The 25,673-nt window shown below is 43.8% G+C and overlaps 1 protein-coding gene across 1 annotated transcript in view; it reads right to left on the bottom strand.

The window, feature by feature from the left end:
* The window catches only part of JARID2 (jumonji and AT-rich interaction domain containing 2), a gene marked incomplete at both ends in the record, with an annotated part of 270,204 nt that overhangs the window by 145,739 nt on the left and 98,792 nt on the right, over positions 1–25,673 (bottom strand). The gene's annotated exons all lie outside the window — the stretch shown is intronic.

Genomic DNA, 25,673 nt, shown 5'->3' with positions numbered 1-25,673 from the left:
AGTAAAATGCAGATGATTTGGCTACACAACAGATGAAAAGCAAGACGAAGCAGAATTAATTTTTACAGCAACTCCCTTGAGTGCCCGTGAAAGCTCCCCCGGCATATTAGTTGCGACTGAATGATAGTGTTAACTGCAACGGGAGTTAATGCTTATTAGGCTGAAATCCACCTTTTCAGCAGCCACTGTCTATTGAGAAGGGCTGTCAGGCAGAATTCTCTTCTCAGCCACCAGGTTCCCACTCCAATCGTTTGCATCTCCCCAACAAACAGTGACATGCGCTTATAAACTATTATTTCCTATGTGAACACAGTTTATAAATTGCAAAGCCCAAAATAGCTTTCAATGTAAAACTCCCATGACAATTTACTGCATCCTGGGTAGGCCGATGCTTTTCCTCCGGACTTCAGCCTGCAGATGAGAGAATTATACCCCTACAACCCAAGTCTAATTAAAACATAAACCACGTGGGATGGTAATGCCTGTAAAGGGTGCCACCGCACATGAGTTTCAGGTACTGACACCTATGAAGTACTTTAAACACAAGAGCAGCAATCCATGAGGTTTCGGGATCCAGACAATAAAAATAAACTTCCAAAAACACACTCATCTATGCTCTTTGCTGAGCTACAGAGCTGGTCAAGACTTGTCAGCACCCTCAATGCCAATGGGAGACATACCTGCTGTGGACTAAGCCTACTCCAGGATCAGTAGGGTAATAACTCAGAATATTCAACATTCAACTCCCTTCTGCAGCTGCAGCCACAGTGAGTCACCATCGCCCTGCACTGCTCCCTTAATAAGCCAGATGCAGCAGGCACTGGCCGGCACAAGCCTGCCCGCGCCCGCCCGCGCAACCGTCCCTGCCAGGTGTCGGCCAGGGGAAGAAGGTTCTTCTTGCCCCGTAGTGGCACAGTGCTGAGTGCTCTAGCCAACAGCCCAGAAAGAACTGAGGGAACACCAAAGTTCAAATGCAAAATACTGGACTTCCTCTTTGTTTCCTATTTCCACTAGCTGCCTCAGGGAATCAGCCATTCAAAAAATGTCTGGGTGGAGTCAGAGGTCACTTCTCTGGCTCATCAGCATGCCCTGGACTCCTAAAATACACCAGAGATAGTAAAAACACAAGCTTTTTTGCAATCAATGAAAAACTTTTTTTTTTTTTTTTGTGGTACCAGGTATGGAACCCAGGGGCATTGTACCTCCGAGCTACACCCTCAGCCCTATTTTTTAGTCTTTTTATTTTTTAAGCAGGGTCTGACTGAGTTGCAAAGTACTTAGTTAAGTCACTGAGGCTATCTGGGAACCACATCCTCTGGCCTCTGCCTCCCAGATTTACAGTGCAAGCTGAAACAAGTTTAAGCCTAGCCTTAGCAACTGATCAAGACTGTGTGCAACATAGCAAGACTTTGTTTCAAATAAATAAAAAGGGCTGGTGGTATGGCTCAGAGGTATAATGCATCTCCAGTACCAAAAACAAACTTTATGGTGTTGGGCTATAGATGTGGTTCCATGACAAAAGTGCTTGCCTAGTGTGTACAGCACCACGAAGACAAAACAAAAACTTAAGCTCTGTCTCACCTCCACCACCACCTACTGGCACCTGCCCTGCCAGTGCCAAACCTTAGCCAACACCCAGTGCGTTCCCAGGTGTGCCTGAGATCACAGCGATTTTCATAACTTAAACCACCGCTTCTCTCATAAAACACTCCCCACAGTGACTGATCCAAAAGGGCTGGCCATATCTCTTGTTCCCAGCAGCAAGCTGAAGACGTCCCTCCTGTATGTGGGGCTGCCTTCCTCGGCCGCGTAGTTCCCTGCCACCTCAAGTCCATATGGGTGTACAGGGCCCACAGACACCATCGCAGTCCCTTCTACTAAATGCTACCCCGTCTTTTCACATAATGCCTTCGACTTGCTGCTACCCCCGCCCCTTTCTTACCATATCGGCACAGGCTCCTGTAACCTCCACATCCTGGAGGATTCTCACTACACTCTGGCATCACCCTCTGTATCCCAAAAAGTCATTCCCAAATTATGATTCTCAAAGTAGCGAACATCCCACTCATGCCTTGGTGTTCCAAAACCCAACCCTTCTCCTTTCTCATCCAAGTCAGATAGCATGGCTCTCTCTCCCTGCTGAGGAAGACGTTGGCATTGGCCACAAACTCAAGCATCCTGTCCATTAGTTTAGCAGCTACCTTAATACAGAAGACACAGTAATAATGGAAAGAAATGGAAAAGGACATGGTTTCCTTTTATATTGCTAAGTGTTTGCCACCCTTTAAAATAGGGCTGGGGGCATAGCTCGGAGGTAGAATGACTCCGAGTTCAACCTCCAGCCCCCAACCTGGCCAAAAAGGCATTGGTCAGTACTTGGGAGACCAAGACAGGACAATTAAAGGTTCAAGGCCAGTGCATGGTAACTTAGCACGACTTTACTTCAAAATAAAAAATAGAGCTGAGGTGTTGCTCAGAGGTAGACGACCCCTGGGTTCAATTCCCAGTACCCCCATACACATAACGTGTGTGTGTGTGTGTGTGTGTGTGTGTGTGTGTGTGTGTGTGTCTGACTGAATGACTGACACACAGACACATGCACTGCCTAGGAAGCAAACTTGTATACTATGTTCAAAAAATTTCTACAAAGCCGAGCGTGGTGGTGCACGCTCCACCACGCCTGTAATCTCAACATTTGGGAGGCTGAGACAGGAGGGAGGATCACAGTTTGCAGATAGCCTCAGCTACTACTTAGTGAAGCCATTTGCAACTCAGTGAGATCCTGTTTCAAAATAAAGAATAAAAAAACAGGGCTGGGGGTGTAGCTCAGAGGTAAAATGGCCCTGGGTTCCATCCCAAGTACCAAAAATAAAAAATAAAAATTTTTTTTTAAAATTACAGAAAGTAAAAGAATACAATATAACCCTACCTGGTCTAAGCCCTGCAATAGACACACAAGATAAAGTATCACAGGGGCACTATGCATCTTTTGGCAGGAAGCAGTTATTTAAACAATTCTCCAAAGCTCACCATCAGGGAAGGAGATGACAGCTTTCTACCTTCCAGATCCCTGCAACTCCAAGATGGGACCTTAGCCACCTGGCGCTGCTGATGTGCACACAGTCCCCCCATCCACACGTGGCTCAGCCTCTGCATTTCAACAGGGTCCCCAGGTGACTTCTGCACACAGCAAGCACATGGTAAGCAATGCGCACAAACACCCCTGGGCACAATGGTGCCCTCTGAGCCACTGCATACTGCTCTAATACCCCTCAGAACTCAAAGAAAACATGAGAGAAAACCCAAAGATGAGTGCTCCAAACATCCATCTACTGTTGTCACCGTTCATCAATACACTCTGGTAAGACTCCCCTACTTCTCAGTGATCAAAGGGAGCTGGTGAAAACCATAAAAGGGGTACGGCCCTAAGTAATGCAGTTGTGTTCCTTTCATCATTCCTCGGGTGACAGGTCTCTCCCATACCCTCATCTTCTAGTTAGCCAACTTGGCATGACTTCCCTTTAAAATTCAACACCCAGAAAGAAAAACTCATCTAAACATGTGAATTCCAATCCAGAACAGGGCCCACAGACACGCGAAGATCGTCTCCATTTCCAAACTCAAACCCCCAAAGTTAGGATAAATTTTAGCAGCCACATTAAAAAATAGAACTTCATTAAGCTTGCAGTTCACCCTTTATGGAGATTGTTCTTGTTTTGTGGTAGGAATAGGATGGACAGCGTGGAGCAAAAGTAAATGTGCAGCACTATGCAGCCAGATGCAAAAAAGAAACCAAACAGCACAGCTCTCACTTGCACAAATTCTTCTGTTTCTCTCTCCTCCACTGAGGGAGGGGGAAAAAAATCATGAAAACATAAACCAAGTTGTATCCAAACAGGATGAGGGAATGGCTTTGCAAGACAAGAAACATCATGATACTTGCTTTAAAAAATAAATTATTCTGGTCTAAGTACACCAGGAGTTCTTATCTGTCTCGGCTGTTGCCCTCAGATGACAGACAACTTCTCAAGATGTGCTGTCAAAATCTCAGCATAACACGCCATAGGTTTCCCGGCAAGCAGAGCTAGTGGAGCAGGCCAGAGCAGAGGGTGATCTCCTTGGAGATAAGAGGAAGACTATGAACAGCGGCTGGCCCCTGAGCTGATAGCAGCACCTCCAGTGCTCATTACTGGCTAGAAGGTTTGCTTGGTGATTCCAAGCTTTTAGTCAGGACTTTCCCATTTGGCCTCACCTTAGTGTAGATCCCAAACACTGTGTTCTCCCTTTGATCTAAAATGTGTACAGAATGGCCAGCTGTGCTGGGGTGCAGTTACTTGGGAAGGTAAGGTCGGAGGGTCAACATAACCCATGAGTGTATGATCAGTCTGGTAAACACTGCAAGACCTTGACACGTCCCTCCCTTCCCAAAAAAAGTATGAGAAGGAAGAATTCCTGAATCAAACTGGAGGGAGGGGGCTGGGAATTGAACCCAGAGGCATTCTACCTCCAAGCAACAGAGAGAGGAGAGAGAGACAGAGACAGAGAGACAGAGAGACACAGAGAGACACAGAGAGACACAGAGACAGAGACACAGAGAGACAGAGAGAGAGACAGAGAGAGAATGTGTGTGTGTGTGTAATGAGGGGGTACTAGACACCAGGGGCATTCTACCATTGAGCTACACCACCAGCCCTATTTTATTTATTTAGAAACAGGATCTCAGGAAGCTGCTGAGAGCAGCCTAGCAGCTTCAAACCTATGATCCCATCTCAACCCCCACAGAATGGGATTACAGGTCTGTGCCACCATGCCTGGATTCACTATTTAAGTAGGATCTTGCTAAATTACTGAGGCTGGCCTTGAACCTGCAATTCTGCAAATTCTGAGATTAGAGGTATGCACCACCATGCCCAGCTTTTTGTTTTTAAAAGCTGAACTTCAACCTTGTCCAAAGACTGAACTGTAGCCAGACAAAAAACACGAGCAGGAAATGAAATTTCAAGACTCAGAAATTTGCTATCTACAAAACAATCCAAATAGGGAACACACACTGCTTCTCAAGTGAAAACAAAATTAAAACTACTAATCTGCACAGGTAAAATGAAAAATCTCTAGCTGGAGATCAGTAAAGTGACAGGAAGGAGAGAAGGGTTTGCTTGCTGACATCTCCACTACCTCATATAAACCATTTTAAGTGACTTATCCGTGAGTGAGTGTGTGTGTGTGCGCGCAGTACTAGAGATTGAACTCAGGGTCATTCTACCTCTGAGCTATAGCCCCTGCCCTATTTTTTATTCTTTACTTTGAAGCAGGGACTAAGTTGTAGAGAGCCTCAGAAGTTGCTAAGGCTGGCTGCGAACCTGTGATCCTCCTGTCTCAACCTCCCAGGTACTGAGATTATTAGTGTACGCCACCAATGCCCAGCTATGTGTATTGGGTGTTTTAATCAGGGTTTTGAATATGGGCCATTTAGAGTTAGGAGATAGAAAAGATTTTTTTTTTAAAAAAAAAACAGATTATAGGAAAGAAAAAGGTTTTTTCTAACAATTACAACTATTTGTCATTGAAAAGGATCCAATGACGGATAATTTCCTATCACTTGTAGAAAAACCGTATTTGACTCAGGCATCGCAGATAGAGCAGTGACTTCACTTAGCACCCAAACCAAGGGAACTGGTAAGATAGGGACTGGGAGGGAACTGGTGAAAACTGACCATACTCAGCTAGGGTCCTACTAGAGATCAATTCATTAGAGCCCCCAGTCCAAGTCATTACCACCTCACCAAAGAAAAGTTGATATCCAAAACCTAACAGGATTGAGATGTGTCACAAAACACCCTAGTTTTATATTTGAGACTTGGAGCCTCCAGCAATTTTTACCTATCCCCCTGCTGGAAAAGGATGGATGCAGTTACTTGAAGGCAATGCATTGCACAGAACATACTCCTGCTTCCATGGGGAGTGGCTGCAGCACATAATCTACTCTTACGGCCTCCCCAAACTAAAACCAACAAGCCCAAATAGGAACAGAGCCTTCCTGTGGATGGGAGGTTGAAGCGTGAAGCCCACAGCCTTATGTGGGAGTGCTGGTGCAAACTACAGGAGCCATGGGTGCTCACACACCTGGCCAAAACAATGCAAGGGAAGGGTGGGACTTACTCCTCAGGTACTTAAACAAAAGTGCAACTGCAACACCCAACTCTACTCCATGTTGGATCGCCATGAAATGCCATGCCACGGACAAGGGGATGGGATGGAGGGGGTCTGATGGAGAGTGGCTCAAAGCTGAACAACAGCTGACAAAAGTGTGAGACAGGTCTGTGAAGGAGAAAAGCAGCGACAGCCGCTTCCTCCTCCCAGGGAGAAGCGACCAGAAGCTTCTTCATGGATGCCATTCTCAAGGACCTGTTGTTAGGTCACGCGGCTGTGTTGCTGTATGAAATGCCAGCCTGTTCCACCCAAAGTCTGAGGTACAATGAAACCAGCAGAAACGGCATGGAGGTGGGGGATGGTGGCTCCTTCCATGGATTAATCCATAAGGGTTTACAGAGAACTAAATAAAAGCAGGGCAGGGGGGGAATAGTGCAGGTAAGAAACGCAGTGCAACGTCAGCTTAGCTAAAATTAACATTCCTTCCCTTTAACAGTAGTATTTTTTCCTTAGAAACCTCTTAGATCACCTGGTCCACAGGCTTGTAATCCCAGTATTTGGGAAGCTGAGACCGGAAGATCACAAGTTCTCGACCAGCCTCAGTAATTGAGACCCTGTTTCAAAATAAAATAGGGCTGGGGGTATAAGCTCAGAGGAAGAACACCTCTGGGTTCAATCTTAGCATGGGGGCTGGGGGGAAAGCCCTGATGGATCAACTTGGTACTAATCTTTTTAATTTCTACAAAACAGCTAACTCTAGATATTCAAACAAGGAACAACTGGGGAAACAATGCATACCTAGAAGCAGGCGGCCAGGAAACATCCTGAGAGAAGCAACTAGGTTATTAAACTTGTGGTTGATGATCCCTTGGCCTTGGTTTTAAATTAAAAGCACAGCAAGCAGCAAAAACTTCCTCAGACAGACACGCTTCCTGAGTTAAGGCTAACGTCCTGAAAATGCTTATGCAAGGAGAGTTTTACTTCTTCCAAACTCCCATTAAATAATGTGTACTTATCTTTGATTACTGCCTATTAAAAAAAAAAGCTACAGTTGAAATTGGATTAAGAACTTCTGCTGAAAACGATTTATTGCATAACACAACTCTGACAGCCTGAATCTCCAGCCACCAACTGAGCCTTTATAAAAATCTGCTGGGCAGCTGCCAAGTCAGCTCTTTTGCGTCTGAGCGTGTCAGACATCCGTGGTCGTCAAGGCAGCACAAGACATCCGCACGTTCTTAGGGAAAGGGCGCAGCCAGGGAAGAAGCCACCAGGGCCATGCAACCAGCCGGAGCCAAACCCTCCTGCACCCTACGACCCCGACCGCCCGGGCAGTCACCAATACAGACCAGAGACCTGCAGTGGAATTAACCGAGAACACACAAGCAATCGGGATCAGCAAAATCTGCCTTCCAAGGAGGGAATGCAGGAGGGGACATCAAATCAAATTACAAGTAAATTCAAACACTGGCACTAACATGAAAATCAGAGTTCAGTGTCAAAGGTCCCAATGTGCACACCTTTACAACTTTACTTTGTGAATAAATTAACAAGCAACCTCCCAAAGGAATTCCAACCGATTTAGATCTTTTGATCATTAAAACGACTTTATGTTAAGAATTTTCCTCCAGTGGTAGTGCACACTTGTAATCCCAGTACTTGGGAGGCTCAGACATGAGGATCGCAGGTTCGCAGCCAGCCTCAACTACTTAGTGAGGCCCTCTACTACTTAGTGAGACCCTCCACTTCAAAATAAAATAAAAATGGGGCTGGGGGTGTAGTTCGGAGGTAGAATGCCCCTGGTTCAATCCCAAGTACTGGATAAAAAAATAATAATTCGCCAAAACTCAAAAATACCATATTCCAAGTTGCACTGTTAAATATAGCGGCCACTAGTCACAAGTGGCTGATTGTAATTTAACTCAATACTGGCCACAGTTCAAGCACTCAATAGTTCAGATAAATGGACAACAGATGGCTATAGAATGTTTCCATCGTCGTGGAAGTTCTATTGGACAGCACTGTGCTAGCGCCCACATTTGCATTAGACTAGGTAAGGTTTCCATTAACGATGTGTGCTGCTACCAGAGAATGCATTTCACTGCATCCCACAGGGTCTGCGAAATGTGTGCCCTATACTCTATTCCCCTTAACTGACAATTATGGGAGATTAGAAACCTTACATAAGAAAATTAGAGTCTATCGTCAGCCTGTAATCCCAGTGCCCTGGAAACCAAGACAGGAGGAGTACAAGTTTGAGACCAGCCCCATCAACATAGTAAGACTCTCAACAGCACAGTGAGATCCCAAAACAAAAAATGTTAGAGGTATAGCTCAAAGAAAGCTCAATCCTGGGTTCAGCCCACAACAGTGAAAGTAAATAGGAATCAACAACAAAAAGTGTTAGAGGTATAGCTCAAAGAAAGCTCAATCCTGGGTTCAGCCCACAACAGTGAAAGTAAATAGGAATCAACAACAAAAAGTGTTAGAGGTATAGCTCAAAGAAAGCTCAATCCTGGGTTCAGCCCACAACAGTGAAAGTAAATAGGAATCAACAACAAAAAGTGTTAGAGGTATAGCTCAAGGAAAGCTCAATCCTGGGTTCAGCCCACAACAGTGAAAGTAAATAGGAATCAACAACAAAAAGTGTTAGAGGTATAGCTCAAAGAAAGCTCAATCCTGGGTTCAGCCCACAACAGTGAAAGTAAATAGGATCAACTTTTGAAAGTAGTTCCATAGAAATGCCCTGCAAGTGGCTCCAACCTCTACCTCTGAACTATACTGACACCCTTGTTTTGTTCTGTTTTGAAGTGGGGTCTCCCTAGGATGCTGAGGCCGGGCTCATCAGAGATCCTCCCATCTCAGTCCCAAGTACTGTGATTACTTGGCACCACCATGTCACCATCCTAGCTGCCCGTGGTCTGGAAACCTGACCTGAACTTGGCAGCTTTTTTCACACTGTTTACACTCACTCTTTACATTCAGAAAATGCTATCTGTCTCTCAATTTCTTGGACACAGACTTAAAACATGCTCTCCTCTTATAAAATCTTCCAAAGGTCTTTACCACCAACCCTTATCCCAACCATCACCTTGGCCAACAGTCAAAGTTCAAGCCATAGACAAAGCCAGAGATGTAAATACAGCTGGTAGTTTAAAATTAAAACCTACACCCCAAATTTAGGCATCCTGACATACTGAATGGCATTGAAAAAAAGCACAGTTGACTTACTCATGTTCAAGTTAGGAGTGGAACCTTGTGTGGTAGTATACACATGTAACCCTATCGATTTCAGGAGGCTGAGATAGGAGGATCCCAAGTTCAAAGCCAGCTAAGGCAACTTAGGTTGTCTCAAAATAAAAAGGGCTGTGCCTCAGTGTGCCTGACATGCACAAGGTCCTGGTTCAAACCAAGTTATCACAGAAAATAGCGAGATTGAACAAGTGTGTGCACACACAGACACACACAAAACACACAAACACTTTAAGACTCAAGTGAGTCTTAAAAAAAAAGAAAAAAGATCTGCAGTTGGCATTATAGCAGTGATGATCTTAGAAATCCACAGTTGAACACCGCCGATACTGTGGTATGGCTCATCAGCTGCTGCTAAGAAAATTCTGTTAGCCTTGTGAGGTCATAATCAAGAGCCCACCACAGACAGCTACAGTTATAGTTAGGACTCACATGCAAATAGAAAACTAAAGGCTGGTACACACTCGCCACTAAGCAGAGTCAAGGGACTGGAAGTGACGGTGGCCCTAGGCCCACCCACATGGCTGCCAAGATCCTGGCCTGCTGCAGTCAGAAGAGATGTGAGCTCACACCATGGAGCACAGAATCCAGAGGCACACACACCCCAGAGACAAGGAGAGTGGTGTGCAGAAGGGAACATCTGCTGATTGAGGAACATTTTCATCTTCCCCACCTCCAAGTCCCTACACTGTGCTCTGAATTTCCTGTTCAGAAATACTTTGGGCTCCTGTCAAAGATCCACCCCCCCATCCCCCGCCAACCCCACAGTCTGTGCTGCACTTCCAGGAGCCTAGCTTTCCAGCATGTCCATCATCACAACTGTGGGAGTCGTGGGTTCAACTATGAGTACTTCTTTAGAACAAATACTAGCTCTCAAGCTCGGCTGCCCTGGAAATCACCTGTCCAGCTACAAAAACTCTAGCCCTCCCCCCAGTCTGACCTCACTGGTCTGGAGTGTGGCCTGCACAATACCTCAGAATCCCGTTCTAGAACACAGTGTCACGACCTTTACAATCACCTGCGTAACACAGCCATTCTCTACTTTATTAAAGTCATCTGTATTCCAGCCTGAAGACAGCTCAATGGCAGAGCACTTGCCTAGCATACAAGAGGTCCTGGGTTCAACCCCCAGTGTCCAAAACACACACATAAATAAATCACCTATATTCTGACAACTCCATTAATTGAGCCTAGCATATATGAACTGCAAAGAAATGGTTGAAGGGATGAGCTGGGTTTTTTTTTTTCCAAGAAAGAAAAGGCAACTGGTAACTGGGGAAACCAGATAACGGTTTAAATAGAACACTCTTTGTTTCTTTGAGAGTAATTGTCTGAAAACGAAAAATCAATATTCTCCGAAATCGGAAAAAGCAAAGGGTTTTAGATGACATTAACATTTTCATTCACTGAAACAAAACAGGCACCGACTAGCTTCAAGAAGCTGAACCAAACTACAAGATGCTTCTGTACCCCCCCCATGAATGAGGCAAATCTCATTAGCCCTCCAAATCTGAGTCATAAGTAGACTCTGATCCGCCAATAATACAAAACAAAAAAGTCATTGTAGCGTACCGGGACACTAGGTTTTGATTATTTGCTGGTTTAATTATATCAGAAGAGAGATCTGAGTCGGATGTGGTGGCGGCACATGCTTGTAATTCTAGTACTGAGGCTGAGACAGGAGGATTGCAGGTTTGACAGCAGCCTTAAGCAAGTAGTGAGACTCAACCTAGCGAGAGCCTGTTTCCAAATAAAAATAGGGCTGGGGGTAGAGCTTGGAGGTAGAATGCCTTTAGGTTCAATCCCCAGTACCAAAAAAAGATTTGAAAGGCAGATCTTTTACATAATGCATTCTCAGCAAGAATTAATAACCAAACAACAATTATGGTGGCATATACCATAATCCTGGCTTTTCAGGAGATTAAAGCAGGAGCATCCTAAATTCCAGGCCACGTTGGGCAACTTCAGCATGACCCTGTCTCAAATAAATGTTACTTATTTAGTACTAGGGATTGAATCCAGGGGTATTTTACTTCTGAGCTACAGCCCAGCCCTATTTTATTTTCTCTTTTGAAACAGGGTCTTCCTATATTACTGAGAGCGGCTTCAAACCTGTGATCCTCCTGTCTCAGACTCCCAAGTACTGAAATCACAGCCATGTGTCACCACACTAACTTCAAACTTAAATTTTAAAAAATTCTGGAGACAGCCGGGCGTGGTGGCGCACGTTTGTAATCATAGTACTTGGGAGACTGAGTCAGGAGGATGGTAGTTAGCAGACAGCCTCAGCTACTTAGTGAGGTCCTTTGCAAATCAGTGAGACTCTGCTTCAAAATAAAAAATAGGGCTGGGGATTATAGCTCCGAGGTAGAATGCCCCTGGGTTCCATCCCCAGTACAGAAGGGGGGGTGGGGGATCTAGAGACATAATCCAGTGGTAGAGGATTTTGCCTAGCATGTGTAAGGTCCTGGGCTCAAATTCTAGTACCAAAAAACAAAACCCCTAATAACTAAATTCAGGTCGATATACTGAGAAGAAAAGGTTTTCTTCCCATTAACATTAAAGTTGGTGATGGAATGGCTTAGAGAGGAAAATAGCCTATGTCGAGGGAGGGAGGGAAAGAAGCATGCCAGTTGGGGCTTATACTTTTTAGGCATGCCTACAAAAGCCCTAACCTCAGAGAAAACTTTCCAATTTTCACATATATGCCCACACAAACACAGCGGACACTCCCCACAGGCCAAAATAAACTGCTCTCACAGTAATTACCATAAACAGAAGAGGGAGATGGTCTTCCTGAATGACAATGTGGATCACAAGGAAAACCATCCGCTACAAAAACATCATAAACAGAATTACATGGCCAGCAATAAACAGAGAAAGAGTGGAACTGCTTCTCAGTGAGACACAAGACAACACAAGGGGCTGTTGATGGGTCTGCAGAGGGATAAAAGGGCCCTAAAAAACAGGATCCAATGACAAGTCTTTTTCTGCTGAACTAAAGAGATTCTAAAAATCCAACAACCCTCAGTTTAAATAAAATAACTTATAGCATTTCCCAGGCAAAGATTTTCTAACCTCTGGGATTTTTTTTTTAAAGGTAAGATTAAAGAAATTTTTCCCTTAGAAACAGATTGAGAGCCTCTAAATACTGCTCAAATGAGCACGTGGCCCCTGTCCATAAATGCAACGAACCAACCTCACCAGCTCCCACTATAAGATGAATCTGCCTGAAGCTAGGACTTAGGCCCACCGACATGTGATGTTTAAATCATATCGATAATGAGCCCGTGATTAAAGGCCAATAATGAATGAGCAGCATTAAAATATGTCTACACATCTCACCAGCCTGTGAACTGTACTATATTTGTGTCTGAACAACAGTTGTTTTATTCTGAAAATTGCTAACCTAATCCTGGCAAAATCTCATGTTACGCATGCTTATGGCCACACTTATTGAGCTCCCCATTTTCGGAACAGCCCAAGAGATTTTTGTGAAACAACTCCTTGATGGAGAAATGCACAGCCTTCCCAGATCTTACACGCAATCTAGCCCCAGCACGTGAGGTCTTGAGACCACCGGGAGGCCTCTGTCCCCAGAGCTGATCTTTTGCTTTGTCCTGGGTTCAGTACATACACCAAGAAAACTCTGAAAGTCACAAATGGGATTTGTGTTTATTTGGGGGTAGGTTGTTTTCTGCAGCAGGGCTGGAGATGAAACCAGGGCTTCATTTATGTCAGGCAACCCCTTTACCATTGAACTACACCCACTCACAAATGGGTTTAACACAACGGTTTTTAACACAATTCCAAGTAAAGATCATGAAAACAAGTCTTTTGCCTCCAATTTGTTCCAGCATTTTCATTTGTTTAAAAATGTGCACAGTAAGCCAGGCGTGGTGCCGTACACTTGTAATCCCAGCATTTGGGAGGCTGAGATAGGAGGATTGCGGTTCAAAGACAGCCTCAGCCTACTACTTAGCGAGGCCCTTTGAAACTCAGTTAGATCCTGTTTCAAAAAATACAAAGAATAAAAAATAGGGCCGAGGGTGTAGCTCAGAGGTAGAATGCCCCTGGGTTCCATCCCTAGGACCACAAAAAAAAAAAAAAAAAGAAAAGAAAAAAAAATGTACAGTAAGCCAGATGTGGTGGTGCACGCTTATAATCCCAGTATCTGGGAGGCTGAGACAGCAGGATCTCAAGTATGAAGCCAGCCTCACCAACTTAGGCTCCTGGCTACTTTGCAAGACACCATTTCCAAATTTTAAAAAATAAATAAATAGGTCTGAGGCTGTAGCCAGGAGACAGGAGGCCCCGGGATCCATCTCCAGAACCACCCAAGAAAATTTTAAAAAAGAGTGCAAAATAAAAATTTCTTAACAAAGCTTATGACTTATTTGATAATCAGAAAATATACTTTCTCTTATGCATAATGCACAATGCACCACTTGAACAGGAAATTAAAATGTATATACATGTTGAATGTACAAGTAAAATTATCAAGGGTATACCCACCAGGATGGCTATAATGAAAATAAACATTGGTGACGATGCAGAAAAAAACAGAGCCTCTTGGACAACGAATGCAGGAAACCTACTGAGTAATAGGTTCCTAAAGAAGTTAAACAAAATTACTCAATTGAACTCTTAGGCTCTGACACACACATGTATACAAACTGTCATAACAGCATTATTACTAAAGAGCCAACAGAAACAACCTAAACGAGCCGGGCATGGTGATGCACGCTTGAAACCCCAGCATTTGGGAGCCCGAGATAGGAGGATCATGGTTCGCAGACAGCCTCAGCTACTTAGAGTGAGTCCCTTTGCAACTCAGTGAGACCCTGTTTCAAAATAAAAAATAAAAAAAAAAAAGGCTGGGGTGTAGCTCGGAGGTAAGAATGCCCCTGGGTTCCATCCCCAGTACTGGGGGTGGGGGAGGGAAAGAAAAAAGAAACCTACATGTCATCAAATAGACAAATGGACATGTGAAATTGAGTAGGACGTCCGTACAACAGAATATCCAGCCATACAAAGCAATTTTCTTTTTGTTTTTTGCAGGTCTGAGGATGGAACCCAAGAGGATTCAACCTCTGAGCTACACCCCCTGCCCTGTTTTTTACTCTTTATTTTGAAACCAGGTCCCGTGGAGTTGCAGAGGGCACTAATTAGCTGAGGTTGTCCATGAACCGCGATCCTCCAGTCTCAGCCTCCCAAATGCTGGGATTACAAGCGTGCGCCACCACACCCGGCTCCAAAGCAATTCTTAAGACAGCACTGGATGAATCTTGAAAACCAGGGAAATGAGGCAAAACCAGGGCCAACAGGAAGAGCCACAGAGACAGAAAGTAGATCTGTGGCTGCCAGAGGTTGAGGGGAGGGGGAAACGGTGAGCATGAAGAACTGAAGTCAAAGAACTAGCCACTTTAAAATGGTAAGCATGAATGTAATATTATTGGATTCCTCCTGCCTCAGGGTCCCAAGGACTACAACTGCAAGCAAGTGCCACCATAACCAGCTAAAATCAGCTTATTTTATGTCTTTGAAATCTGGTAACCTCAAATCAAATTTTACTTAATTCTGAAATTCTAAGCATAAATAGTACTTTATTCCCGTGTGAAAGTTCTAGAATGTATTGCTGACAAATAGACACTGGCTAAACTTTAAGCAATAACCTCCCAATATGCAAAACAAAACCACAATCATTCTAAACCCAAATGCAGTCTTACATAATTTCACTGTGGGCTTTAACAATTTCCAACACTGTATTAGCACTGAAATTAAAAAGCAGCTAATCAATTAATACATATGCAGGCAATTCCTTCACAGCCTGTAATAACTGCTGCTGAGACCCATAAGCTTTCTATTTCCGAAGAGCAGAACTGTCCCTCTCTTTTCTGACACTCGGTAGGGTGACAAGATACACTAAGCAAAGGGAGAGGAGTCCCATCATCCACAGATACAGAGGTCTTACGGCATTTCTTTTTCATGCCATTACTGTGGTGTGCAATAACTCTGAAACTGTCTTTTTTTTTTTTTTTTTTTTTTTTTGGTACTGGGGTTTCTGGAAACCCTTCTACCTCCAGGCTACACTCCCAGACACCTATATTTTATATTTCTATTTGGAAACAGGGTCTCTTAAGCCAGCTTGGCGGGCTTCGAACCTGTGTGATCCACCTGTCTCCGCCTCCCAAGCGTGGGGATTACAAGCATGCGCCACCACGTCCAGCCTTCTTCTCTTTACACTTATTCCCCACCTAGAATTTACCTCCTATGGAGCTTATCACAATGTTCAGCTTTCTCTCATCCTCCAGGCAAAATTGGCTTTTTTTTTTTTTAGGGGGTCAGGTGATGGTACTGGGGGCAGAACCCAGGGGCACTGTACCTTTGAGCTACACCCCAGCCCTTTTATTTTGAAACAGGGACTCTAACTTGCAGATGATCTAAGATGCTAAAACTGGCCATGAACCTGCAATCCTCCTGCCTCAGCCTCCCATGTACTGTGGCTGTAAGTGTGTGTCACCACTCCTGGCTCTGCTTCAGCTCTCTTTAGGAGGGTGTATTTACAGTCACATTTTCATTTGCAGGATTCTTTAGTAAGTGGCTTAATTCCTGTAATAATGTGGCAAAAACCATGCAAGTACGTGTGTGCGCGTGCACACGCGCGCATGCGTGGTATTAAGCAATTTCTCGTCATTAAAAAGAAAAAAAAGAAAACCTGGGCATGGTGTTGTGTACATGCCTATAATCCCAGTACTTGGGAGCCTGAGATAGAAGGCTCAGAAGTTCAAGATCAGGGAGACCAAGTTTCAAAATTAAGAAGGGAGGGGAGTATAGCCCAGAAAAGGGTTTCCAGGAACCAAAAAATAAATAAATAAAAATAAAAATAAATAATTAATTAATTTTTTTTTGTTTCTTTTTTTTGTGGTACTGGGGGTGGAACCCAGAGGCTTTCTACCTCTGGGCTATACTCCCAGACCTATTTTATATTTTATTTGGAGACAGGGTCTCACTACATTCCTGAGAGCCTCACTAAGTAGCTGAGGCTGGCTTTGATCCTCCTGTCTCAGCCTCCCAAGCGCTGGGATTACAAGCGTGCGCCACCACGCCCAGCAATTAATTAATTTTTAAAAAGGGAGAACAACTGCCAGGCACGGTGGCGCACGCTTGTAATCCCAACGCTTGGGAGGCTGAGAGGAGGATCATACAGGTCCGAGGCCAGCCTCAGCTACTTAGTGAGGCTCTCAGCAACTTATTGAGACCCTGTTTCCAAATAAAGTATAAAAGAGGTCTGGGAGTATAGCCCAGAGGTAAAAAGACCCTGGGTTCCACCCCCAGTACCACCAAAAATAAATAAATAAATAAATAAATAAATAAATAAATAAATGCGGGGACAAAGAAATCAGGTAGCATGTAACCAATAAATCCAAAGACCCAAGTGGCCTGCGTTCATATCCCTGCTCTGCCACTTATTAGAAGTGTTATGCTGGAGAATTTACCTGTATATACCCATTTCCTCATTAGAAAACTGAACACTTGCTGCTATGTTATATAGAGATTAACTAAATATGTCTGATAAAGTACAAAATGCACATCATTAGCAGCAGTAACAGCCTCGTCATGTACGTCTACCCCTCTCAACAGCAGAGGAAGGAACAATGTTTACCATTCAAAGTACGTACTTGTAGTTTTCTACTGTTGATAATGTCCCACAAACTGAACTGTCTTAAAGCACAAATGCACTCAGTCATAAATACAAGTCCAAAGTAGCTTTCACTGGGCTCCAGTCAAGGTGTCCTTTGGACTGGATTTTTCTGGAAGCTTTAAGACAGTCCAGTTCCTTCTCTCTTCCAGTTTCTAGTGGCTGTCCGTATGCCTTCACTTGTGGCCCCTTATGTCAACTCTCAAAGTGCACGAATCCTACCTCCATTTCCACATCTTTTTTGCCACTTCATAAGAACCCTCGTGGTTACACTGGACCCCCCTGGGTAGTTTCCCCATCAGATGATCCTTACATGAATCTCATCCGAAATTCAGGGAACAACAGGTTCCAGGAGCCAGAACTTTGATCTATGGCAGAGCTATTATTCAGCTTCCCAAAAAGGACATGTTGTTATCTGTACAAGTAAATAAAAGTACCATGCGGTATCTCCACTTGTGAATAAGGGAGCAGGTGGTAGCTTTGAAATAAACCTTGCTAAACTCCAAACGCCCATGTACGGCTGGCATGGAAGGGGATGATATCTGAAACTGTATGTTCCAGGAAGATGAATGGCAGCTTTCCTATTTGTTTTTTATTTTACTGAACACAGGCCAACAGATCTCTGAGTCTCCTACTAATAAAGTATAAACACCTGAGTGGGTCAACAACAATTAGTGGCTCCAGATGATGCTAAACTTAACACGTCTCGAAAACTACCATCTCTGCTCTGTTTCCCTAGAAACAGAAAAGCAACCTAGTGTTTTGTCTGAAAAGAATATTTCCTGCATGGAAATCATGGAGGGGTACGGGGAGTGGAGAACTGGTTGAAGTATTTTAATTACTGTTATGATTTCTCAGTAAAGAAGAACATGGGATTCACATCGGGAAGGGAATCAATCATTCTAATGTGATACGTCCTCACCTTCCAAGCCCACAACTGATTGCCAGAACATTGTTAATGCACCTGTATTAAATGGCACTCGATTTTTGGATAAAATTCTGTATTTTTCTATTGTTAACAAAGAGCCCTTTCAAAATAGTGACATTTGCCTTTTCCTTAAAAGGAGCAATTTTATTTTTCAATCTCCAAGATGTTCTTCTCAAAGCTAGCACTGAAGTAGAAATTTAAATAAAGTACAGGTGAACGGATGAAAGCGTTCTCAGAGATAATAGGTACAATGATATGAATCTCAAGATTTGTGCTCTAATGTACATAAAACTGACAATAAACACAAGATACTAACACCATTAGTTATTAGAGAAATCAAATCAAAGTCACACAGTAAGGAGCACCGAGGCACGCACACCTGTAATTCCAGTACTTGGAAGGCTGAGACAGAAGGATCACAAGTTCAAGGCCCGCCTGACAACAAGAGTGTGTCTAAAGAGAAAAAAAAAAACAGGCTGAGGAGGTGGCTCAGTGGTAAAGCACCCCTAGGTTCCATCCCTAGTACTGCAGAGGGCGGAAACACACACACACTACACGGCTCCGTACCCAGTAGGATGGCTATAATCAAAGACAGACAATACTAAATGTTGAGAAGGGTGCGGAGAAATTGAAACCCTCAAATGTTGTCAGAGTGTAAAACGGCACAGCAGCTTTGAGTCAGTCTGGTTAGTCCTCCAAAGTTAGCCCAGCAAATCCGCTCCTAGGCATGGCCCAACAGAAGCAAAAACGCTCCACACAAAAACATGCACACAACTGTTCATGGAGCATTCAAAATGACCAAGACACATCCACTTGCCCAACCGTCTACCAACTGCTGAATGGATAAAGCAGGACGTGTTCATAGAATGAATGCAAGAATGTTGTTCAAAAACAAGTACTTCTCGATCTCAATAAAGCTGCCTTTCACCCTAAAAACAACTTCTGCTGTGCTATATTCATTCACAAAACTTATACTCCTTTTGCATTCAGTGAGTATTCACTCAAGAGTAAATTTAGACTTATAATCATGACTGAGCGGGAAAAGTAGAAGTTGTAAGCTACCCTGCAACTCTCTGCCAGCTGGAAGGGTGCCATCCCCTGACAGGACCGCCAAATTAAATTCTTAATAGATGCCAACAGCTCCATGTTTACAGGAGGTTAGGGGATGGGATGGGGGTGCCGAGAGTAAAGGATCTGCGTGTTTCCTTGGTGTCTGCCTTGGACCTCCCACACCACTCAGCCCGCAGGTTCCTGTGAGCCTCCTGCAGACGCTTGCTTAGGGATCTGCAGTTCAAGTCTGGGGAAACAAACTCTTCAACAATGACAATGCATGCTATTAAGAAACACCCTGTAGACTGGACAATGGATATTGGTATCACATTAGATCCTAAAGGGTTTCTTATTAACAACCTAGAGAGCTTTTTCTTGTTCAGAGTCTCTCAGGAATCATGGCTAAGCATGACTGCTCAAATTCTGAAAAGCTTTACTATTTTGCTATAAAAAGTACATGTTGATAAATTAATGTAAGTGCAAGAAACAAAGGTTTCAGTAAAGGGGGGAACAGGGAAGACTTCTATGAGTCCTGGGAGAAGCTAATAAATGAGGGACAGTGTTCCTGTGCTGCATCTCGGAATAGAAGCAGGCCAGTTCATAAGACACTGACGGAGATAAGGTTTCTGAGATTCCCTCATGTCCTCAGATTCAGCACAGTGACTCTCCTTTGGAAAAAGGATATATGCAGAATTCATCCGTGTGTATGAGAACTATAGTCGTTAAGCCAAAACTACAGTAGCTCCCCATTTCAGATTCAGCTCTCCCTAATTTCATTCACCTCTGCCTCAAAAATATTAAATGGGAAATTCCGGAAGTAATTCAGGAAATTTTCAACTCATCATGGCTGGGACAGAAGGATGAAATCTCACACCAGTCAGCAGAGTCTGTCTGGAATGTATATAAATGTATCCAGGCTTTATAAGCTACCCACCTGTTATTCACTCTAGCCATTATCACAGGGATGTTTATCAATAAACCTGTGCTATATAGGCTGCCCACCTGTTACCTGCCATGTCACCTTTAAGAGATCATTTGCCTGGTGCCCCAGAGCTAGCCTGTATTCACTTAACCCTTAGTTTGCTTAATCCTGGCACCAAGGCATAAGACTGGTGATTACTAGTAATTTTATTACAGCATATTGTATTAATTGTTCCACTTCACTGTTAGCTATTAATCTACTGCTAAGCCTAATTTACAAATTAAACCTTATCCTAATTATGTATGGGAAAGACAGCATTATACAGCATTCAGGAGTTTCAGGCCTCCACTGGAGGTCATGAAGTGTGTTCCCTGTGGGTAAATGGGGGGCTGGTGGAGTTGGGAAAAAGCATCACCTGAGATGTGATAGAGAAAGCAGCAAGGGATGGAGAGAGCCTGGAAGCTGCACCAGGAAGAATGACTCAGGCCTTCTCTCTCCCCACCAAGTGAAGAGACCACAAATGCCAAAAATCCCATTTATAATAACTGCACAAGAAGTGTACAGATCAGAGGACCACGCAGCAACGCTTTAGAGGCCTGAGACAACTTCCCAGCTGAATCTCTGAAGTGGTCAGTTCTTCTAAAAAAAATTTTTAAAAAGCCAATGAAGCTAATGGTGAATCAGCATGGATAACAGCTGTGAATCAGGCTGAAGTGAAGTGTGCTGGGCCATGATAGCAATGTCCTTACTGCTAGGAACAGAACATGGCACATCTCGCAGGCTCCGAAGTACGTACGTATGTACGTACGTACACACACACACACACACACACACACACACACCACCAGTTCATTTACAGGAGGAAAGTGAGTTCCCAAAAGGCTTGGACAGAGCCAGGCATAGTGGTGCGTGCTTGAAATCCCAGCATTTGGGAGGCTGAGACAGGAGGATCATGGTCTGTGGCCATCCTCAGCTACTTAGTGAGGCCCTTTGCAACTTAGTGAGAACCTGTTTCAAAATAAAGAATAAAAATCAAGCCGGGAGTGGTGGTGCATGCTTGTAATCCCAGCATTCGGGAGGCTGAGACAGGAGGATTCCAGTTCACAGCCGGCCTCGGCTACTACTTAGTGAGGCCCTTTGCAACTCAGTGAGACCCTGTTTCAAAACTAAAGAATAAAAAATAGGACTGAGGGTGTAGCTTGAAGGTAGGATGCCCCTGGGGTCCATCCCCAGTACAAAGAAAAAAAAAAAAAAGGCTGAGGTGTAGCTCGGAGGTAGAATGCCCCTGAGTTCCATCCCCAGTACAAAAAAAAAAAAAAAAACCCCAGCACCATCCCTGATGGAAGGCATTGCCTGTTGGTCCTGATCCTCCCATCTGTCCTAATTAATGCATATTCTGCTTTCAGTATCTTCTTTGCCTCAAAAAAAAAAAAAAAAAAAAAAAGTCCTTTTGCCTCACTCATTGTCCTTGGAACCTGTTCAAGTGTAAGTTAGACTTAGCATTACTCAGAATTCTATTCAGTGTCTCTGGTGAACTGCGGACTCACGGAGGTGAGGTCTCTTTTCCTCCTCACTGGTGAGAAAACACAAGTTGGCTGGGAAAGAAAGACTGTGCATTAAAACCAAGACGCTGCCTAGTGTTTTGAGGGGGGAGGCCAAGGAGCGCCACCAGGTCTGCAGGCTTTCAGCTCTGGCTCTGGGGACGTGAAGGCGCAGGCTGGGCGCTGCTGGCAGTCCCTGCTGCCCCGCACAGCCCTTCTCCTTTCTCAGCTGGCATCTCCTCCTCGGGAGCTCCTCATGTGTGGTTAGCCAAAACCCGTCAATGATCTTTTGCCAAAACTGCAATTATCAAGCTCCAATGCCAACACCCAGGCCCACTTCTAAAACAGTACTCACTAATTTGCACTCCACCTCCAGGCTGAGCAAACCCTGGAAATAGAAATGGGAATTTTCCAACCTGGAAATAGTTCCTACTGAAAAAGCTCTACTCCATCACTTCAGTAACCCACTTGGGCCCACTTCATGCTCGTGTACCTAAAATTAGGGCACAGAATGTGGCTGCGGTGGGGACCAAGATGCTAAGTTTGCGTGGCCACAGAATTCCATCTTCAGGTGGACCGGTTTTACTTAGCATCTCTCATCACCAAAAGATGGATTAGAGAGTAATGGCTAAAAGAGCAACTGTGTCCTCTGGGAACAGTGGGCCACATTCCCCCATCAGAAGAGGAATGACCTCGTAGATGCATTCACAGTCCTATTTTAAGAAAAGTGGCAGAGCTTGGTGCGGTTGCACACACAGTACCACCTGTGCCTGTACTCCCATTACTTGGGAGGCTGAGACAACCTCAGCAACTTCGAGGAATCGCATTTCAAAATAAATAAAATTGGAAGGAAGGAAAGGGAGGAGGAAGAAAAGGAGTATGAGGAAGGAAGCAAGGGAAATAAAGCCAATAAACTGCAAGGTCAAAGAGGAAACTCCTTTGCAATCTGGCTTACTAAAAATGTTTTTTCATTCCTAATGCACATATTACCAACTTGAAGACATTCTTCAACAGCACCCCTAGAATCTGTTCTCTTCATGGCCTACAAAATGAGGGCTAAACTTCCACTGGGTGGGCCTGGGTGGTATTCTTCTAAGACCAACTTTAAGAACTTTACCCTACTGAATGCTTTATTGCTCCCCGGCCAACTCAATGGCACGGAGGCGGTGAGCAGCAGCAAGCCGCCGTGCCAGGTTCCCATTCCACTTCTGGTCCAGCCACGCTGAGGCTCACTACAGGCCTCGAGCCTCTACCCCTTATTGGAACCATTAGAGAGTAACTTTGAGCTTGACATTTTTATACTTATGAAAGCAACAGCAAAACAAAAAGAAGACACTAATCAGAGTCAGACATGGCAGCACACGTCTGTAATCCCACTACTTGGGAGGTTCAGGCAGGAGGACTGCAGGTTCAAAGACAGCCTGTTGAACTTAATGAAAATTTGGAAAGACACAGACAAAAGCAATAAGAAAAAACAGTAAGTTTGCTTTTCCTGTAAGGGACTTCATATTACCTTCACGGACAACTTATGTTGTCTTTTTTTCTTTGCAGTACTGAGAACTAAACCCAGGGTTGCTCTGCCACAGTTTTACAACTGTGTTCATTTTACTTCGAGGCAAAGTCTCACTATACTGCCCAAGCTGGACTCAAAATTGTGATCCTCCTGTCTCGCCCTCCCAAGGAGCAGGGATTACAGGCATGAACCAAGATGCCTGGCTGCAAAGTGCAAGTTTTTCAAAACCAAACACAATTGTTTTTTAAAAGTCATTACTGTAATTGGTAAGGAATGTTTTTCTTTTGTCTCATTTTGTTTCCAATGCTCCCAAATAAAACATATGCCCAGGAATCTGAAACCCATCATGAGAAATGAAAACATTCTCACAGTGCTCACCAGCCACCTGAGTAACCAAGGAAGGAAGTAGTGTCTGAAGGCATAAAAGGTTAAAAACACGTGGCAGGATGGCTTGCAGGCCTGCACTCTCCCGTCCCACACCCCCAGCCCACGCACACCACACTTTCATTACTTACAGGATTGTATCAACATTTCTGCTTGCCTTAAAAAGGCCTATGGCTGTGCTTCACCAGCTGCCTGGGTCCTTCTTTTCATAACTCAGAGCTCCATTCTCAAACCCAAGATTTAAACATAGCATCTTCTAAAAGTTTAGTTACATAACATGTGTTCCTTACCTATTAACTCCTATCTCAGGAAGGACATTCAAACGCCGCTTTTAAAAGACAGTCTACTAGCTTTTCTGATATAAAAATCAGGGGGGAAATTCACCTCGATAAGAGATGATAAATGTGCCCGCTATCTACAGGTAATCACAAAGACTCAGATGTTTATGCCCACTAGGATATATTCAAGGCTGAGAGGTGGCTCAGGGGTAGAACACTTGCCTAGCATGCAGGAGGCCCTGGGTTTGATCCCCAGTACTGCAAAACAAATAGACAACAATCTTGGAGCATTTTTAGAACAAGCTGAGGAAAGGTTCATGGGAACAGGAAGGTTTCTGAAAAATCATGGCTCCACATCCCCTCTGGAAAAAAAAAAAAAAAAAAAAAAACTATGTACGCTGGGGGATCAACCGAATGCAGAAAAGCAGGAAGGAAAGAAGAAAAAGCCACACCAAAGCCGACTACTCTGCCTTACAGACCAGAGAACCATAAGCGTGGTAATTGAAACCAGAAATCTGGGGAAAGAAAGCAAACTTAAAAGAAGTACAAACAAGAGGAGGAGACTCATGGATTTAATTACTTCCACTATACATGACAATTAAGAATAAATGGTGGGAAACCACAAGACAGCAGACAGTAAAGAAAAAAAGTTAAATGCTGATTGCCATTAGCATTAACAACAGGAGTTTCTAACACCTGCTATACGCTACTGTGTAATAAAAAATGAATTGCTCTCCAAGTGAATAAATGAATACATTAATGGAAGCCAGGTTCTTTGGGAAGCACATTTAAACTACTTCAGGCCACCAAAGCAACATTCACCAAATAGATGCTTCAATGCACATTTAACAGGATAAAAGAGACTGAGCCTCTTCAAAGCTCCCAATCTACATCTGACAACAATACAGGAGACTGTTATCACTAGACAGGAAATTCACTTAATAATAATTCATTATTTCAAATGCCAACAGCTGAGTAACAACAAAAACAATGAGTGCTTATTGAGTACATTTTGCATGTATCACTGCAAGCAATTATCAGAACACCCCGTGAAAGAAAGGCTAACTCGCCCAGGTTAAGTGGCAGAGCAGAGATTCAAGCCCAGGCAGCTCCTTTCCAAAGCCTGTGTTCTCATCCAGGTCCAAGTGAGCCTTCTGTCTCCTACAGCGCCAAGAGCCCCAAGCAGACGCGGTGACCCAAAGGGGAGGTGACGCTAGAACTCTGCCCCTGTGCCTCCAATGGAAGGAAATGGAATTCCTCGGAAAATGTCCATCTCAAAAACACAGTCCAAATTTGCATATTAAGAATAAATTTATAGCATGCACACATTGGCCTCAATTTCATTCCTAACAATGCAATACTAGAAAAAAAATGTCAACTTTACTAGGAATTTTGGCTGAATACTTTCCTGAGAAATTGAACAACTTTCCCATTCACTGTCTCATTTCCACGGAAAGCTTTTCTAATTACACAGACCACAGACAAGGATAACATGACTAGACCAAGATCAAGTGACATACTAGGCTTTCAGATTTTTGGTTCAAAGAAGAAAATTAACCCATTAAATCCCAAGTTTTCAATTCTGAGAATATTTCAAAAAAACCTCCACAGGTGAATAAGCTGAAAATTTAGGTTGCACATGTGTATGAGTAATACTTATGATTGTCTATTTATTATACCATGTCCTGTGGTTTCATTTTCATATACTTATTAGATCCTATATTTTCATTTTTATATGTGAGATAATGGGACAGCCTTTGTTAACCTTTGGAGTGTGGCTCCAGTTATGATACCAGTACATTCCTCAAATCGTTCTTAATTATTTAAGTGGGCTGGCTGAAAAGTGCTGGATCATTGCAGTTACACAAGGCATTCAGGTATACATTCCTGGAGCATTGAACTAAACCGGGCAGAGTGGTGCACACCTGTAATCCCAGTACTTGGGAGGCTGAG

The sequence above is a fragment of the Muscardinus avellanarius genome (genome assembly GCF_963383645.1).
Source record: "Muscardinus avellanarius genome assembly, chromosome: 14".
NCBI lineage: Eukaryota > Metazoa > Chordata > Mammalia > Rodentia > Gliridae > Muscardinus > Muscardinus avellanarius.
This window is presented reverse-complemented; position numbering and strand designations above follow the sequence as displayed.